The sequence below is a fragment of the Alosa alosa genome, chromosome 14 (assembly GCF_017589495.1).
Source record: "Alosa alosa isolate M-15738 ecotype Scorff River chromosome 14, AALO_Geno_1.1, whole genome shotgun sequence".
NCBI classification, from domain to species: domain Eukaryota; kingdom Metazoa; phylum Chordata; class Actinopteri; order Clupeiformes; family Clupeidae; genus Alosa; species Alosa alosa.
In genome coordinates, this window is record NC_063202.1 from 30,525,724 (window position 1) to 30,539,721 (window position 13,998).

At 40.6% G+C, this 13,998-nt stretch overlaps 1 long non-coding RNA gene across 1 annotated transcript; it reads right to left on the bottom strand.

Moving 5' to 3' along the window:
- Nucleotides 1-3,926: 3,926 nt before the first annotated feature.
- LOC125306915 lies at nucleotides 3,927-13,488 on the bottom strand. The gene is made up of 3 exons (XR_007195621.1): nucleotides 13,443-13,488; nucleotides 9,467-9,550; nucleotides 3,927-3,997 (listed from the first exon to the last, which is right to left on the bottom strand). It is a non-coding gene; the product is annotated as an uncharacterized LOC125306915 (long non-coding RNA).
- Nucleotides 13,489-13,998: the final 510 nt, after the last annotated feature.

The following is a 13,998-nucleotide window of genomic DNA, read 5'->3' on the forward strand; positions in this document are numbered from 1 at the left end:
CGTATTACTGACGACGACAGACATGTTTATGCTTTACTTTATTTTGAAGCATACACATAAAAAACCCATGGATACACATTTTTGTGATGCAAATTCCCAGTTACTGCTACAATTTATTGACTGCTTATAACTGATAGCATTACCAAACTGGAAAAGCTGCTGTCACCCCACTTTCTCCGCCTTTAATATATTATTATTCAAGTATACTGCATATTCATAGTTTAAAATTGAGCTACTTTCATAACAAAAACACCAATACTCACTCTCTCAATAGTCACTCTCTCATCACTGATCTATCGGCAAACCCCTGCTAAAAATGACAATGGAAAAAGAAAACAGATTACACCCGTGTCTGTAACATATCTACTGTAGACTGAGAGACATTTGCATTTGTCATACTTAGCTGAGAATCTCAGTGGGTCAACCTGCATAGTATTGATGGATTGGGTAATACTCTCCCAACCAGGAGTGAAGTCACTGTTGACTTAAAGAGTATTAGATCCCTTAAGCTTGATCTGTAGCACCAAAGCGTGCACTCTAAGATACTCAACAATACCAACAGGCATGTTTATTGGTGGGAAAACTGGTCTGAATAAACTCAAACGATGACAAGCGCTCCACTGGAAGACTGAGGGATTATGTCTGAAACCACACACCATTACTGCATATCCTCAGCTGTGGAAGTCACATTAAAGACTGAGCAAAGCTATGGAAGGCTTGCATTACTACTGAGTGGACAACTTGAGAATGTATAAACAAGCCTTAATATAAAACAGGTTGCTTTTAAAGATTATACTTGAATAGAGAGACTGAGATTCAGAAACAATCACTGCTCTGATACATTAGATTTTGTAGTGCTGCTGATATGCCGATTATCTGAATTAAACATAACTAATACATTATAATACTGTCTCTGTTTCCCTAAAGACGGGTCATTTTTTCACATCAAGCATCAGATGAGTTTTGCAGACATAAGCATTGTGAAGCCTAAGCATATATTCAGTGAAAAACCACAATGGACGTGACTGCCAATTCTTGAAATGAAACATACTTAACTAAAAAGCCAATAAACCGTCAAATTATTTTTTCTAATGTAATCTAAAAATCTGATTTCAATTTTTTTATGTCTGAGCTTTCTCCATGTCTACCTTCAATTACATATCCAGAGCATGCAGCAATGCATTTTACAGTATTTCAGAATGGCCATAATCCTGTGAAATGCCCAGCTCTACACTTACATTTATTATATCCACAGAGTTTCTGGGGTCTTTTTTTTCTTAAGCTGACAGGGCAGGTTTTATGATTATTGTTAATATTTTATAGTTCGTTTCGCCACACCGTCAATGGTAATATATGATCACTCTCTTGATCTGGTAAGTGTTCAGGACCCCCTATGACTTACTGTGATGCCCGATTAAAAACGAACTTCTCATGACTATTTCTTGCCCACACTGAGTCTCCGTAAAGGGAGTCTATCCAACCAGGATAAAACTCAGTCTCTCAAGAAAAAAAAGACAGGAAAAATCGGGTTAGTAATGTTAATGTTAACTTCATCTAATAACCCCTCACTTCAGAAAAGCCAATTACTTTAACCAACTGGTTATTAGAAGCCAATGTAGACTCATGACACTCAATTCATCCAATTTCCTAATCTATGTGTCGGATTTCCCAGCAAGAAGGTAATAATCATATAATATTGATCATCATAAAGAATTCTTCATTTCTAGAAGGCAAGGCAGCATTTCATATCCTACATTTGGGAACAGGGGTCAATAACATCATGGAGAAAATGTAGTTCACATGGTACAATCTCAACTTTAGAGACAATTAAGAGTGTGTTTGCGGAGGCGATATTAATGAGATGGATTAAAATCACAGAGGCTTCTTCTTCTTCGGAGGCAGATGGGAATCAAAAGCTTCGACACCCTGTGTCGCCGGTAACTAAGCGGCCTGGCCGTGTTTTCATCTGCGGCTCAATTGGATTTCAGAGACAAAGCATCAGACCTCAGTAATTAACGCTGGTCTCTCCCTGTCCCTGTGGCATTGCTCTGGGCCAAAACAGGATTTCACCAAAGCCATTATTTGCAAATTAGCCTCGATCTGCACAATTACCTGACTAAGGTTACCAGTAAGTAATCAGAGGAGTACATTAGAGCAAATAAAAATAGTTACACACACACACACACACACTCTCTCTCTCTCTCTCTCTCTCACACACACACACACACACACACACACACACACACACACACATATATATATATTTACACAGGAGCACAACGGATCACACAAAAGCAGCCACACACACAGTCCTTTAAGGATGAACGTTTTAAAACTGCTAATTGTGTTTTACATAAATTACCTGACATTACCTGAAATTACATTAGTACACATTTACAGAAAGGAATAACATTTAATTGATAATTGATATTGAGTTCCTACACAGCCGATAAATTGAATGCCATTTATCCATCAACAGGAACTATATTTAACATATATAGTCGGGCTATGTTCTACTTCAGTAATATAGGACTTCTATGTAAACAAGAGAATCTTCACCTTTTTCATCTGGGTATGTTTCTGTGTAAATAAACAGCACATGAAAATGACATATTAAGAAACAACTTCACACACATGTACTTAGAAGAATTAAACAAGAACAAAAAAAATTCCCTGTTGATACGTTCAATTCACAAAAAAAGGCCGTTGGCATTTCCTGTAATGTAATATTGATGGCACACCTCCTCCTGGTTGTGACAAAGGCTTTTAATAAAACAGTAGTCTCTTGTAGTTAAAGACGCATGTTTGCAGTATTAGCTCGCCTGACTACGGTGTATTAATGAATGGAGGCACGCCAGCAGAACAGTCATCTGCCTTAGCACCCCCTTTGATGCTTCATCGCTCAGAAAGCTTTTGACTAAATGTTTGAAGTGTCTGCCTGTGTAATAATGATTTATAATTCTCTTGAACTAATGCTAAATTTGCTAGTAAAAATAATTTTTGAAATAAAAATAAATTGTGCCCGGAGGGTCAGAATCCGTTTCAAAAGAAGATCACCCAAGAGCAGCAAATGTTTTAATAAGCCACCAGCTCCAGAATGGTGAGAGACGTACAGGAGCAGAATGAGGAATTTCAAAGTATGTCTAATTAACATCAGTTTATTAGTGTGTCAATCTTTTCAGCGGGAATCACAGGGAAGGAGGGCAGGGAAAAGACAGAAAGGGAGAAATGGAGATTTGCACAGACCATCTGGCAGACTGCTGGACATCGCCAATGTCATACATCCTTTTTTTTCTATTTTTCTCTATTTACAAAATTTTAGAATGTTATTGTACCACAGACCACAAAACAAATCTAATCTGTGGCATGGCACAGATTTTAGGCTTTGTACAGAAAAAAACAAAAGAAATAATTTAATCAAAAATTTACTTCCCCCTCATATCCCATTATTCCTAAAGGAACAAGTAGATAAATATTTAATATCACATGCAGTAGTCTGATTACTTTGTGATTATTGAAATCCAAACGCCTTACTCAAATTTAATTTTTGTACAGAATGCAGAATGTCTGGAATTTGCAGAGAGGAAACAATAATGACTCGTGCATCGGTATGTATCTCATTTTCATCATTCCAAGTCTGCTTCTCTGCAGAACCCTCCTCAACAGCAGAAGTGAGGGGGATCTCAGTGCTAAGCACAGTGATAGGCTGTGCCAGCGAGCTGTCAGTGAAATATGCATCTGTTTTTTTCGGTGTGGTGGTAGTTCCCCTACCTGCAATGTAGTCGTATGTCTTCCTGAACGGGAGCAGCTGTCGCTGAGAAGCAGGCCTGTCCGCTGCAGTACTGCAGGTAAAGCATCTGTTTCACCCTTTGACCTCGCGCAAACACTCACCCCAACAAAGACCACTCCTCAATCTGTCACCATACATCAGTCCGTGCAACACCAGGCGAGAAATTGCTGTCACGCCAACTGCTTCGGTCAGATTTTTGGCCTCCAACTACCAAAAAAAATGGACACGTGTCATTATACAAGTCTTATCTTTAATACAGTATACACTTCCAAGAATTTTAAATTCATTTTAACCAGAGCATAGTGTATTTCATCAAGTGTTACCCCACATTCAGCCCAGTTCCAGCTCCTCGCATTTCTCCATTAAAGAAATATGTAAGCAGTAAGCACAATATCTAAATCTGTCAGCCAGCTCCAACCTCCCACTCACCATGTCATTTAAAACTAATACAGTTTAACTAAAATATCATCACTGAATGATTTAACATTGCACTTTTTTGAACTGTGAAGCATTGTAGATTATCATGACGGCAAATTTGTTTGTTTCTTTTAACCCCCCCATATTTATGGCTACAGAGGGTCCCTAGGCGGCTTTTCCTTTGAGCGCACTCGTGTTTACAGCTAAGAAGTCCCACTGCCATTTACATAAATATATTTCCTGGGCCAATGGGGAGCTGGTAACAAAGTGACTGCATCCAGGAGGTAGTAGACTATAATCCCTCCTCAGATAGGCGGCAATACTTTGCACTTGTCCGCACCTCCACTTTCATGTTAAATTCATGGCTTTGAAGTGCGCTCCAGCCAACACTCTACACTGTGTCGTATCCCCCACGTCTGATGTCTTACTGTGGTGCGATCCCAAAAAATACACAATTTAATGTGTGTGTGTGTACATGGGAGAGAGAAAGAAGGAAAGAGAGCATCTAGGGAGTGTGGAAGGGGAGTCCTTTCAAAATCCAAAATTAATACACTAAACACATCCCTCACCTCCCTTTCCTCTCTGTTTTCAAACCTTACACAAACACAGGTCATCAAGACCATGTCTCCATTTGTCTTTCTGTGCGAGTTGGGGGTCCCAAAAGCAAACACTGTCTGTTTAATTCAAATGATTATCAAAGACTAATAAGATCAAGTGGGTCTCTCTCTGTAATGAATATATTACAGGCACACAAGGGCTAAACAGCCAGGCAGGGAAAAAAGGAATGAATGATTTCTCTGTGGATGGGTCGAATGCTAATATGGGGGCCAGATGCTGCGCCTTGTAATATTCAGCGCCTGTGCTGCTGTCCAGGCTGACACCCAACTCCTGACCTTACATGGCTCACCTTGTGTCGATTTTACACAGAGCTGTAAGGTTTGTGCTGGAAACCCCTATGCACATCTTCAAGCTTCCGTCTAATGGCTTAATTTCATGAGCTAGGCATCAACCTCACACACACACACTACTACAAATATCAATACTAGAATCTGAATGAAAAACAGCCCCTTGACGTCTCCATCACTCTGAAGTGTGCCACCAAACACTCACTATTAAAGAAACCGATTTAGAAAAACACTGAAATGTATTCAGTTTTTTCTACTTACCAGTGATAATTCATCAGACTCCATTGGAAATGTATTGAGTTCGTGAAAAATGTATGAATTACTAATTAATGAGGCATTCTGAACACATTTACATATTCATAAAGGTGTGGTTGAGTAATTGACATATGCATGAGAGAACTGAGTGATGGCTTTGAAATAATAACACATGCCTACATAGGAACCTTTATTTTGCTAAATTCCTCAAAAAAGCAGAGGGAGTCGGGATGCTTTTAAATATCCATTACGTATTCATTCTTCCCAAAAGAAATGCAGTCAAATGCTTTGAGAGATAAATACACGGAGAAGAGGCAATGATGTGAAACAGTATGTAAAATTACATTTTGTGAAATATTGTCCCGTGTGGATTTTTCAAAAGTTCATTTAGCAAACCAATGTGCCCAACAACCATGCTTGGAAATTCTCAACATGTGGGTGAGTTTTGTGCAGAAAAACATTCTCTTTTTTCTCTCTCCCTCAATAACAAATGAAATGAGCATAACTAAACTGATACTTTGATAAAGCCTGGCAAATACACACACATGCATGAGCAGGCATGTAAACGCCACACACCACACACACACACAACGAGAGAGAGAGAGAGAGAGAGAGAGAGAGAGAGAGAGAGAGAGAAGGTGAGGGAGGAGGAGGCTGAGAGAGAGAAACAGAGAGAGTGCACTTAGAATAGAATATGTATTTATTCCTATAGATTTGTGATTGACAGTCAAGCAACCCAGTCCAGTGTCCCCACAACCAAAAAAGCAAAAGGTTCATTTGCAGTAATATTGTCCAAGCCATTACTTCCCCTTTAAAACGGGGCCAGTCCAAAAGTGGCTGTTTACTGTGGTGGTTTTCCTGATAGCTGCTGAAAGAATCTGATTAATAGCATCCCACTGAGGCATGAGGTCAGCTTTTTGGAAGCCGGCTTGCAATGGGGCAGGTCCAAGAGGGTTTGGCCCACGCCAGGGTGTGTGTCACTCTGAAAACGTCTTTCCATTGTTAACAGTCTCCTCATAAAAGCCCCTGTGAAGACTGACCCAAATATGGTGCATTAGAAGAGCACAAACAACATTCAGATGGTTCCTAGGCTTTCCTTACAGCTATGTCCTGGCGAATGACAAGTTCAACAAAAACATGTTGAGTTTTTCACCCGGCCCCATTGTGTTCCCACATTAACTCCAAGCTGGGCCCTTTGAGCCTGCCCAGAGCTGTGTCTGGATTCCTCTGTCTGGAGATGGCTCTGTCAGCAGGCTTGGCCTCGTCCGTACACCACACAGTCTCCTCCACTCCTCTTTTCAGCTTCACCCTTTCTCTCCCTCCTCCCTCCCTCCCTCCCGCCTCTTCTCCTCTCTGTTTCTTGGCTTCCAGACACAATATGCTGAACGATTGATGGGGCGAGGGGAAAGTTAAACAATTAAAGATGGCCTTGTGAGCCAACTGGTTTGTGCTTTCTCTACTCGCCGAGTCAGGGGCTTTGTGTTCTTAGGCCATTGTTTAGATAGAAAATGAAAGATCTCATTTCCAAAACAGGAGGACTGAACTCTCTGTCCATAGACAATCCTAGCAAGGTCCCCGAGTAAAGCAGAGGCCAGTGCACACAATGATAAGAACAGACCAAAAGAGATAATGGTTTCTTACAGAACATTTCAAATGAGCTCAGAAAAAACTAGAAAACCCTTAGCATGGTAGATCATCTGAAATTACAGCTTTAATACACCAAGCAAATGCCAACCCTTACTAACAGGGAATAGAAAAATGAATCCCAAATTTTAATATCTGTAAATACCAGAGGCCCTGGTCAATCAGGGTCCACTTGATAGCTCTTGTACTCTTGTACAGAGGGCTAAATAGAAGGGGAAGATTGAGAGAGAGAGAGAGAAGGGGGGGGGGGTAAGTCAACCGCGTCATGAATCAGCCATGGCTTGAGGATGCAGAAGTTTGAGTTTAACCTTGCAGGACTTTTGGAAGGCACCTCTGAGGCTCCGCGAAGAGTTTTGGCAGAGGAACAAGGAGCCTGGTGGGTCCGCATATCTCGGGGAGCTGGTACTCCGCACTAATCTATTTTAAACCATCTGTGAAATTAGCAAGATTCCTTAAGTCCTTCACCTCCAAGGATTAAAAATTGCTCGAGGTCTGGACAGTCTTTGCATAAACTATATTCACACATTAGAAAAGCCCAGCATCACCACCAATTCAGATATGTAATAAAACACATCTGCTATTGTAGTGACACTTTCTCCTTCACCAGAGGCCAAAATAAGTAATGCTCCCAAAATACACACCTCTTCAAAACATTCCATTCTGATCAGGTTTTCTGTAAGGTCAAACATATGGTAACATATGGTGTTATCTAACACTTTGCGTATTGGCAACTGTGAATCCCAAAAAACTGATGAAACGACATGAGTTAAAATTGGTAAGTGTAGACATTCTCATAAGGGATATGGAGGGATGTTTAGTTGTAAGAAATGCACTATTCTTGCGAATCTATAATCCATACATTTCACAAAGGAGAATAAAATGAAAATATGGACAGATCAAACCAAAATCCCCACACAAATGTGCAGTGCTTCAGCCAAACTCTTTACAATAAAGTCATGAGTTGAGTCTAATGAGAAAATCAGATAAAGAGCAGCTGCGCTTGGGGAGGGACAGGGCTGGTAGGCTGATTCACTGGACTCAGTGGCATAAGCCCCACGCTCAGGAGGAGACCTGCAGGCTCCAAACACTAAAATATTCTTTCAGACGAGCAGACCCTCCAATGTTTAGTCATCTGGGCTGTTCCGTGCAGCAGCAGACCTGCCTGATCTGCAAGGCAGCACGATATTAATTACTGTCTGCAGCCCAAACACCTACATCTTTGAACTAACACTGTGACAGTTCGTCCAAACAAGGCACTTAAATACTGCAACATCACTCTTCATGCTTCACAAGTCTCCCAGTTTGTCTCCCTTCCCATATGGCCCGGGAGGACAAGCACTGGTGTGGCATATAAGAGAGGGAATGTTGGCGGGGTGGGGGGCTGGCGTCTCTGGGGGTTAAATAGCCTAATTAATTATTGTATTAAAGAATTATTGTCTTTTACATAGAGAAATAAAAATGTTAGTATAAGCCAGTGATCATGTCTGTTTGACCAGGCATACAAGCATACGCTCAACAGTGCAGGTAGGAACACACAAAAGCCGGCGTTCTTTTACCCTGAGCCAATGATTTGTAATGCAAGCTTTGTGAATTACAATAAGATTTACAGTGCAGCAGTATATGCCTAATTTTCCATCTATGGCAGGGTGCTTCAGCAGCCGGAGAGCGCTGACACAGGCGACTATTACACACACACACAGTTAAAATGTGGTTTTTACGAATGCACTGGGGGAAAGGAGCTTACAGCACGGCCTGGCAGGAGACATAATATGATTGATGAAGAGAACAAAAGACACACAGAAATGGTTTTCCAAAATGTTTTGAAATGACTCCTGTTCCAGAATGTTCTTTTTTTCTACCCCAGCTGCCTGTGAAGAGCTGAAAACCTGACTCCATTTGGAGAGCTACTCTTGAAGTCTGCAGGCACACAGTAGCAGATGTCTAACACGTACATACGTACGAGAGCTTCACATGGATGAGCAGCTTGACAGGTAAGCTACTGTTGTTGACGCCCTCGGTGAGTGTCAAAAGCACCTCTCACTTTTTTCTTTAATTTCAACTACCTTTCAGAGGCACTAAAACCCACACAGATCCTGGATCAGAGCAGTGAAAGGGAATGATAGCAATGATGCAAAAGACAACTGGAAACTTGTGATCTGAGGGCCTCAAACTCCATCTGAACTGATCTTACTACCTCTGACATGTTCAGACTGCAGTCGAACTGTCAAAGTGTGGAGGTAAAAGTCTACAGTCTCTTTAACAGTGAAGGGTCCTACTGTACACATTCCCTTAAAACAGCATGACCCGAACTGACCAAAGCTACAGATTATGTCATCCTGTAAAATTCCCTCTCTCTAACAATAAAAAAACAAAGACACAGTGTGATAAAGGGTGAAAATGGCAAGCCAGAGACCTCTCCCATAATGTTCCATAGACTCTGGTGTATATTACTCACAGCTGGCAACACAATGAGATTTGGTCAGTTCCACATTCACTGGATATCCATGTCAGTCGAAGATGTGGATAGGCCTATGCACTCCTAGAAGTGAGACAATGAAGTTGGTTTCACTCTCAAGAGGGCCAGGAGAGAACCCAATAAGCATGTAGGCTACAGCAAACAAACAAGATAGGTATTGTGTGTCCTTTTCAATTTAACCATATCTTCATTGTTTAAGTCTGTTATATTTTGGACTACTTGCCTTTATACAGATAGGACAGTGAAGAGTGACAGGAAGAAAATGTAATGACAGCGGGATGATTCGAACCAGAGTCCCCGTGGTCACGACCCGGTTTTTTGTTTTGTTTTTCATCTTTTAGTATATCGCCTATATTAAATGTATACGCCAAACCCCAAGGTGTTTGCAGGCTGGCTGTGTGTACCATATTCTCATACTGAAATGGAGTGGTAGTAGCTCAGTAGTATTGTTGGAATTGTTGTAGGCTATTGTAATGCCAGATGTTACTGTATCTAGAATCCACGACCAAACGGCTCCTGGGTGCTAAACTAGTAGGCTAAACTCAATATCACAGTGTAGTAGACTGCATGCTAGCCTAGCAAATTAAGCCTACTTGCTAGCTGTGAAATATCATTGGCTGTAAGTATCTCGCACTATAAACCAAACGCACATGTCTACGAAAATGAATGCGGTTATGTAATCATACTTTGCCACCGTATTGCTGCTAGCGGCTAACAGGATGTGTAGGCTATTCACATTGCATACAGATATGTAGCCTAACATTAAAACAAAGAATTTCGCAGAACCCAAAACAATTAACTTTTAATATTGTATTCGGTATGCATTGTGTACGACGGAGTATTAGGGCCACACATGAAGAAAACAAATATTTTTTGCCATGGCGAGATAAACTCGACATGTTGACTTTAAAGTCGACATGTCGACGTTAAACTCGACATTTCGAGAATAAAGTTGAAATATCCTATCTAGTTTAATCTCGACGTGACATGCCGACATTAAACTCGAAATACAGTTTAAACATAGCCTACAGTTTAAGCTATGTAGCCTACACAACACACAATGTCACATGAATAATACACGGGTTTCCCATTTACCAACAAAACTAGATGCGCGCGCAGCCGTGAGGCAGAAGACGCTTGGCGGCCGTCCACAAAGTTATAAACTTAACCTAAATAGTCGGCTGTTGTAGCCTGGGTGTTCCCATGCTGCCTTGCGCGCGATTTGATTCACGCTGCTAAGGCAGCCTGGAGACCATGGAGCAAATTTTCGCCTGAGATAGGGGACCAATCACAGAACATGCTTCACTCAGTTCTGGAATAGTTCCTTATTCTTTTAAACAGGCAAGGGTTACACCTCTGCTAAAGAAAAGTACACTTAATCCAACTGAGGTGAAGAACTACAGACCTGTCTCCCTTCTTCCTTTCTTGTCAAAGGTTTTGGAGAAAGTGGTCTTCAAGCAAGTTTGTGACTTTCTTCATCAGAATAATCTACTAGACCCTATGCAGTCTGGTTTCAAGAGTGGTCATTCTACTGAAACTGCTCTTCTGTCTGTGACTGAAGCATTGAGAGTAGCTAAGTCCTCTGCTCAGTCATCAGTATTAATTCTACTAGATTTATCTGCAGCCTTTGATACTGTTAACCTTGACATTCTCCTATCTATACTATCTGAACTGGGAATTTCTGGAAAAGCTCTTGACTGGTTTGAATCTTACCTTAAAGGGCGTTCTTTCAACGGTCTTGGCAGGGACAGGTATCTAAGTCTCATGACCTCACACCACAGGTGTGCCTCAGGGATCAGTATTAGGACCTTTGCTTTTCTCTATTTACACCACTTCCTTAGGGTGATACCATTCGGCTCCCATGGATTTGACTATCACTGTTATGCAGACGACACTCAACTTTACCTGTCTTTCCCACCTGATGACTCTAGTGTTTCCCACCGGATTTCTGCATGCCTTAAGGATATTTCAGCCTGGATGAAAGATCGGCACCTTCAGCTTAATCTCTCAAAAACAGAGTTTTTTGGTGTTTCCAGCTAAAACAGCTATTCCCCAACAGATTAACATCCAGCTTGACTCAACTTCACTGACCCCAACTAGATCGGGCACCTAAACTTCATGTTGTAATTGATGACCGACTTAACTTCTCTGAGCATATAGCTTCTATTGCAAAATCATGTCGGTTTATGCTTTACAACATTAGGAAGATCAGACCTTATCTGACACAAGATTCCACACAACTTCTTGTTCAGACCATGGTCATCTCTAAGATGGACTATTGTAATTCACTATTAGCTGGCTTACCCGCTTGTGTAACAAGATCATTACAGCTGATTCAAAATGCTGGAGCACGCCTGGTCTTCAATCAGCCAAAGAGGACACATGTAACTCCTCTCCTAGTTACTCTCCATTGGCTCCCTATAGTAGCCAGAATTAAATTTAAATCTCTCACTTTGGCCTATAGGACACTAACTAGATCTGCTCCTAGTTATTTTAATTCAATAATCAAGCCTTACATCCCCAACCGCCCACTGCGGTCTTCTGGTGAGTGTATGTTGTGTCGACCAGTCATGAAAACTGGGTCTAATTCCAGACTCTTTTCTTCAGTGGTTCCATGTTGGTGGAATGAACTGCCCAGTGCTCTCCGTTCCTGTGGTAGTTTTGGTCGTTTAAGAGGGGTCTAAAGACATTCCTATTCAACATATACTTAGTTGTTTAAGCCGCTTTTATGTGTTATGGTTTATATAATGTTGTTTTATTTTAATTGGGCTGTTAATTAATTTGACATTATTGTTTATTATTGATATTCTCCTTAATGTAGTCTTAGCATGTCATTGTTTTTATATTATTGATTGAATTGACATTATTGTTTTATTATTGCCTTTCCCTTTTTTACATTGCTTTTTATTAGGCTATTGCTTGAATTGATATTATTGTGTACTACAACTATTCTCCTTACTATATTTGACCTACATTTTAATCTGTTCCCTGTTCAATTTTAAATATTATTATGTTGTTTTGTATTTATGTGTCGCTTTGGACAAAGGCGTCTGCTAAATCCATAACCATAACCATATGGAAATACCATACACTATGCCATTTATATAGCTAGAATAATACATGTTTCCAATGATATAATGTTTCTATAGTACAAAATGTTAATTCACTCTGTTTTACGTGGGTAAGGCCACCGCACATCCAAATAACTACCCTTCATGACCCACAGGCCACCACTCTCCATAGATTAACATTGCAAAAGTCATTTTTCTAAAACTGCTTTTCCATGTCTCACCTGCAATAAATATAGTAGGCTAGACACAGATACCGGTATGTGTGCATTTACTTGCCTGGTCGGGAGACAGCTTCATTTGTCCCTCCATAGACATTCAGCAATAGCCTGTTTTGCATCCATTAGCCTACAAACAAACATGCAATGTGAAAGTCTGGGATTGGGGAGAGCACTTAGTATGCCTAGTCTAGTGAAGCATGAAGTTGAACCTTTAGATGAGAAACACTAATAATAGGCCTACAATAAATAAATAAACCGCTGACGTTTAGCCTACTTTTGACCATCGCATTTATCGCCTGTAACTCCGTGATAAAAGGACCTAACAGGAAAGTATTTGGCTGATCAACGGAGGTTAATATGTTCTATGTTTTGTCCACATGCTGTAGGCCTATGTCTATCGTTGTTGCACTCGAAGAAAACTGGAATGTTTAATTCGTCTTCCGCCTTTTCAATCGTCCCGAGCAGTCGTTCTCTCTCCAAACTAACTCAAAATGTTGAGTTTAATGTCGACACGTCGAGGTTAAAGTCGACATGATATTTCAACTTTATTCTCGAAATGTCGAGTTTAATGTCGACATGTCAATATTTTTTTCTTCATGTGTGGCCCTAATACTCCGTCGTATTTGTGGGCATCATTCAGTTCAATGGAGCATTGGTCATTTTTACCTGGTTGGATTCTGAAAGCCCTGAAATTCAACTTGGCTGCCGTCCCTGACCCTATGAGAAAACATGACGTAATACTAGCCAAGGCGCAAAACAGGCCTGGCTAAATTGACAAAACTTGCTGACGGCGCCTTTGTCTTGTAGTAGGCCAACATAGTTTGTATAAATTGCAAAATGATTAGTAACATTCATTTATTAGTTTTTATTCACCACTTTTTTTCTCCATGTTACCTTCCTTGTTGTTAAAAAATGTTAAACATGTAAAAAAAACTTTCATTTGAGACCAGGATTAGGCCTATGCTTCTACTCAAAGGGGTTCATGTGCAGTAGGCTAAGCATTTGATTGTCTGTATGCATTTTGCATAACCAAAAGTCCTATAGGGAGTTTCCATAGGCATTTTACAAAACGCATGAGCTTACCTTGGCAAATAATGGTCTAAACTAAAACACTCATCTTCATGGATTTCTATGCAACGCCACGAAAACATGCTTGCGCAACTCAGAGGCAGAAAGCACCATAGAACAGCATAGAGCAGTGCTCTCCATGAAAATAATAAAA